Source organism: Panthera tigris, chromosome E2 (assembly GCF_018350195.1).
Source record: "Panthera tigris isolate Pti1 chromosome E2, P.tigris_Pti1_mat1.1, whole genome shotgun sequence".
Taxonomy (NCBI): domain Eukaryota; kingdom Metazoa; phylum Chordata; class Mammalia; order Carnivora; family Felidae; genus Panthera; species Panthera tigris.
In genome coordinates, this window is record NC_056674.1 from 21,588,644 (window position 1) to 21,594,838 (window position 6,195).

The window sequence follows — 6,195 nt, forward strand, 5'->3', positions numbered from 1 at the left end:
AGGCACACAGCTGGAGCATCTAATTTACACAATTTTACGGTAGTATGCAAGGACTTGGAAACCTCCCTCGGACTCAAGATGAGAGGCCGTCACCGGAAGTTTCTCAAGATAATTTAGCACCATATATTAAAGGCCTTAAAAATGAATGTTTGATCCAGCGATCCCCCACACATGCATTGATCAGGGAAATTTTCACGCGTGTCTACAGGTGCTTCAGACAACATCGGGCACCGTGGTGTCGCGTCCGATAGGAAAACTGGAATTGATCGAGCCATCCAATAATGGTTGACTCATTAAAAAAATCGCGGTCTGCACACACAACGGAATACTGTCTGGCTATCGGAATGCAGAACACCGCATCAGGAACGCAGCCAATGACACAGGAATAGTGATGTAAGGAAACGGACGACAGCTACCTTTGTGGTGAGCAGGGCACAATATATCATCTAGTCAAATCACTAAGTTTTACACTTGAAGCACTGGGTGTCAACTCTACTAAAAAAAGGACACACACACACACACACACACACATATGGAGATACACAGTGGAATATTACGGAGCCATAAGAAAGAAAGGTCTTGCCATTTGTGACAATATGGATAGACCTCGAGGGTGTAATGGTAAGTGAAGTCGGCCAGACAGAGAGAGAAAAACACTCTATGATTTCGCTTCAGTGCAGAATCTAAAAAAGCAAAACAGACACACAAACAGACACAGGCACTGACTCAAGTACAAAGAAGAAACTGGTGGTTGTCAGAGGGGAGGTTGTGGCGGGGGGGGGGGTGGCAGAAACAGAAAAATGGAATCAAGGGGTACAAACGTTCAGGTATAAAATAAATAAGTGATGAGGATGCGGAGTATCGCAACAGAAATACAGTCATTGATTTTGTAGTAACGTTGTGTGGAGGCAGATGGTGAGGACACGTGTCATGGTGAACACTGGTTTATACACATAATTGTTCAATCACTATATTGTACACCAGAAATGAATACAACATTGAATGTCAACTATACTTCAATATTTTTTTTCTATTTTAAAAGGAAAAAAATAATGCAGATGAGTAGAATTCTTTTTTAAATGGAAAAAAATGTTCATAATGAGAACAGTTATAAAATGGTAAATAAAGTGGAATTAAAAAGGAATATATATATGGTATTGCCTATTATCTATTTGCCTATCTGTCCATCCATCCATCCATCCATCCATCTTCTATCTAGTTATCTACCTATCTATATGTATCATCTAACTATGTCTATCTATCTGTCCATCATCTATCTATTTATTTGTGGAAAACACTATCCACACTATTATGGTATTGTCATTAGTCATTTCTAAATTGATATTTTTTTGGGCAAAATATTCTACATTTGCCTACGTTTCCCCTAATTTAGCCCTAAAATCATGGTTTTATATTGGCTTCTGTATTTAGAAAAAAAATGACCGGTAGATGTCATTTCCAATTAAAAAGATATCTTGGTGCTTTCTAACATTTAATGTTGAAATTTGATTTAAAAGAAGTAGTTTCCAGCCTAAAAAAAAAAATCATGGTCCTGGTCTTCCAGAGAAGGAAGAGGAAGTCCACGAGCAGGAGAGGCTGGCTAGGCTAGGCTAGGGGACGAGAGGTCCCTGCACTGTGCGTGGTCTACCTTTCCAGAAGCTGATGGAAGACAGCAGTGTACCCACACTGGAGGCTGCGTCAGTTCTCAGTTTACCCACACAGTGCTCAGCTCCGGTCAAAGAAGATGTGATGTAAGACAGATGTGTCTGGTCACGTAGCCTCTTTCTTTGGGTCACAGCTATTCTTCTTTTGGCATTTTCTATTCAAATGTGAGTGGTTTTTTTTTTTTTTAATTAAATTGTATGATCTGTAAGAAAACTAACCCATTTGCTTCATGCATTGGGATATTCTTTAGCAATTTGACATTCATTATAAATAATATACACAAATAACAAATGCATAGGTATTTACTTTTATGCCCCCAAATCTTTAGAGCTTTTCTTTTTTTCCATGTCCTTTTTTCTCATTTTGATACTTACCCCTGCCATCCTCATCTGTAGATTCATATATTTTTTTAATGCTTATTTATTTTTGAGTCAGAGAGAGACAGAGCATGAGCGGGGATGGGTGGGGTGGGGGGGCAGAGAAAGAGGCAGACGCAGAATTCGAAGCAGGCTCCAGGCTCTGTGCTGTCAGCACAGAGACCGATGCGGGGCTTGAACTCACTAGATGTGAGATCATGACCTGAGCTGAAGTTGAACGCTTAACTGACTGAGCCACCCAGGTGCCCCAATTCATATTTTTAAAGTATTTTTATAATTTTCTATTACATCCTTGTGCGTGTTGAGTTGTATGTTCAGGATGAGAGAGGATGAGAGAGAAATCCAACCATTTAAAAAATTTAAATGCTCCCGAAGCATACTGTATACACTGTATGTTAGCTAATTTGACAATAAATTCGATCCATTAAAAAAGAAATTAAATCCAAAAAAAAAAAAAAATTAAACGACTGCAGTTTGTCCCAGGACCACATGTGGAGCAATTCTTCTGGCACCTGTTGACTCAAAATGACATTTTTAACGTTATACAAAGTGGTATTCCTTCATGTATTAAATCGATATTTAAGAAGCAGCCATCATGTCCCTGGTACAACGTTAGGCTCCTTTGGGGGCTTTCCTCTGTTTAACTGACTTGTCTCATTTTTTTTTCCTGATGCCACACTGTTTTAGTTATATTTGATTTAAAGTAAAATTTCATATGTGGTATTCGAACATCCATTCTCCTTTTAAAAAATTTCTTCTTGATTCTGGCTGGTGAATTCTTCTAAGATAATTTTCAAATCATTTTGTCCGTTTTCTAGTCAAACCAAATGAACTCACTTAAAAAACTTTTTTTGATAATAGCATTTGACCTCCTCTCCAAAGAAAATAATATGTTTTTCTAATTATTTGATCCATCACTTATGTCTCTTAGTACTATGTGTCAGGGGCTCACAGATGTTAGGTATTTTGTGGTATCTACCTCACTTTGTCCTAAGAAAAGCTTAAAAGGTAAAAACGATGATCCCAACGCTACATAGAAGAGTGAGGCACAGATAGGTTAAGCAACTCGCACAGGCTCACACAGCTACTAGCTGTGGCTTGCAGGATCATGACCCAGGCCGGCAGATGCCCAAAATAATGCATACTGGGAACAAGGCTGGCACTCAGTGAGTACCACTGGCTGGGGCATTCGAGGTTTCAGGGAATTGCCTCAGGACAGCCAACAGCCAGTGGGGACTTGGGGACACGGCCACGGGGGCGAGGTATCTTTCCCAAGGGGAGCACAGAGGGTGGAGGTGATGGGCTTGGCAATTGGCTTTTCACAGAGGCTGATCTATCTCTCCAGCATGGGGTTGAAATAAGTTTGAAGAGATCTCGTATGAAGCGAAGTCCCAGTCTGGAGCCTTGTGACCCGGACTTGTCCTATCATATATATGAGAAAGCCAGTCTGCATTTGGGGTCACAAGAAAACGCTGGGAGAGAAAATGGGGTGGGGAGGGGAGGGTGTGGGGTGTGGGTGTGGGGGGGGAGTAGGGGTGTGGGTGTAGGGGTGTAGTGGGGGGTGAGACAGCCACAGCAGGGGGTCCTTTGTTTTTTGAATTCCTCCCTCCAGTCAGGTCCAGGAGGGCTGTCTGGGCCACATAAGGCACTGGGAGAAGAGGAACATAGCTGGACAGACAGAGCCATCCAAGCGCCCTTACGCTGATTTATTTTTATTTGAGCAGTTTAAATATGTCCTGACATTCGCCATGGCTGGTGTGGTTTCCGACAAGAAATTAACAACACTCGTATCTTTCTTCTCTTGTAAGTTTTCAGAGTCTTTTTTTTCTTTGGCTGCTTTTAAGATTTTTTTTTTTCCTTTATCAGCAATTTGATTGTAACATGTGTAGCTTTCTTTGTGCTCATTCTCTTTGTGATTTGTTGAGGTTCTTGTATCTTTGAGTTGACCTCACATTCAGAAATCTTTTATTCATAATTGTTTTTTTTTTTTTTCCTATCCTGGTCTGTCTCACCTTCTGACACCTCAGTGACACACGTCTGACACCACCTGATTAAAGTACTTACGTCTCTGAGTCTCTATTCACTGTTAGTCTTTTCTTACTTAGTGCTTCTGTGGACTCATCTTCAAATTCACTGAATTTTCTTTTTCTTTTTTTAATTTTTTTTAACGCTTATTTATTTTTGAGGCAGAGAGAGACAGAGCATGAACAGGGGAGGGACAGAAAGAGAGGGAGACACAGAATCTGAAATGGGCTCCAGGCTCTAAGCTGTCAGCACAGAGCCCGACGCGAGGCTTGAACTCACGGACCGTGAGATCATGACCTGAGCCGAAGTCGGACGCTTAACCGACTGAGCCACCCAGGCGCCCCAAATTCACTAAATTTTCTTGTGCACTGTTCAATGTGCTGCTAATCCCATCCAGTAAAATTTTCATTTCAGATGTTAATCTTTTTTTATTCTAAAAACCTCTACTTGGTTCTTTTTTACACTTTTCATTTTTCTGGTGAGGTTTTCTATTTTTTTGCTCGTTATATCTAACATTTCTTTTAAGCCCTTAACCAGATCTATAATACCTGCTTCCAAGCCCTATTTTCTACGTTCAATAATTGTTATCATCTTAGGGTTTCTTTCTACAGAAAAGTTTTATTTTTCTTGGATATAAACCAAATTTTCTTTCTTCATTTCGTATATAGTAGTTTTTTTAAATGTTTATTTATTTGTGAGAGAGTGAGCATGAGTGGGGGAAGAGCAGAGAGAGAGGGAGACACAGAATCCGAAGCAGGCTCTGGGCTCTGAGCTGTCAGCACGGAGCCCGACGAGGGGCTCGAACCCACGGTCCACGAGGTCATGATCTGAGCAAAGTCGGATGCTTAACCGACTGAGCCACCCAGGTGCCCCATCGTATATAGTAATTTTTAAAATTGTGTGCTAGTTATTATGAATGCTATGTAGTTCAGAATGTATTTTGTCACCTTCTAAAGGGTGTTGAGATTTGTTGATAGTTAATTCCCTGAGAGATCAGTTTGATCATGTGAGGACATCGCTTTTAGGCTTTTTATGGATGGCATTGGAGTTGTCCTTACTCTGAGGTTGAAATAGGTGACTCTAATGACGTGGCCTTAAAGGGATCTCAGTTGAATAGATGGAAAGTTTACAGAGTTTTCTCCTTTCTGGCTCTTCAAAGCTCCTGTTTTCTGAAATCTCTATTCAGGTCATGTTCTATTTTTCAGTTTTTTCTTCTCTCCCTCCTTCCCTCTCTGCTTTCCTTCCTCCCTTCCCCCCTTCCTTCCTCCCTCCCTTCCTCCCTTCCCTCCTTCCTTCCTTCCTTCCTTCCTTCCTTCTTCCTCCCCCCTTTCTTCCTTCCTCGCTCCTCCCTTCTCCCTCCTTCCCTCCTTCCCTCCCTCCCTCCCTCCTTCCTTCCTTCCTCCCCCCTTTCTTCCTTCCTCACTCATCCCTCCTCCCTCCTTCCCTTCCCCCCTCCTCCCTCTCTTCCTCCCCCTTCCTTCTCCCTCCCTCCCCGTTCCTTCTTCCTTCCTTCCTTCCTTCCTTCCTTCCTTCCTTCCTTCCTTCCCTCTCCTCTTCCTTCCCTCCTCCCTCCCTTCCTTCTTCCTTCCTTCCTTCCTTCCTCCCCCCTTTCTTCCTACCCCCCTCTCTTTTTCTTGTTTGCTTGCTTTCACTTACAAAGTTACACCAGGTCATGCACACTCCCAACTTAGTATTCAGCCAGAAGCTCAAGGAGACCTCTATGCAGATTGATTGGACTCCTCTGTCAAGTTACTTCTTTAGTATCCCATGTTGTAAGTTCCAGCCATGTCAGCTCTTTCTCTTTAATTTTTTTTAACATTTATTTACTTTTTGACAGAAAGAGAGAGAGAGACAGAGAGACAGAGAGACAGAGCACAAGTAGGGCAGAATCCGAAGCAGGCTCCAGGCTCTGAGCTGTCGGCATGGAGCCTGACGTGGGGCCCGAACCCACGAACTGTGAGATCATGACCTGAGCCGAAGTCAGATGCTTAACTGACTGAGCCACCCAGGCGCCCTAACTCTTCCTAACTTTAATCTAAAAGCAAGGTATTTCAGGCTCAGTAAATAAGAAATATCTGACTGTATGCCACTGTAAGAGAAGCACTTGACATATAGAGAGACGCATAGG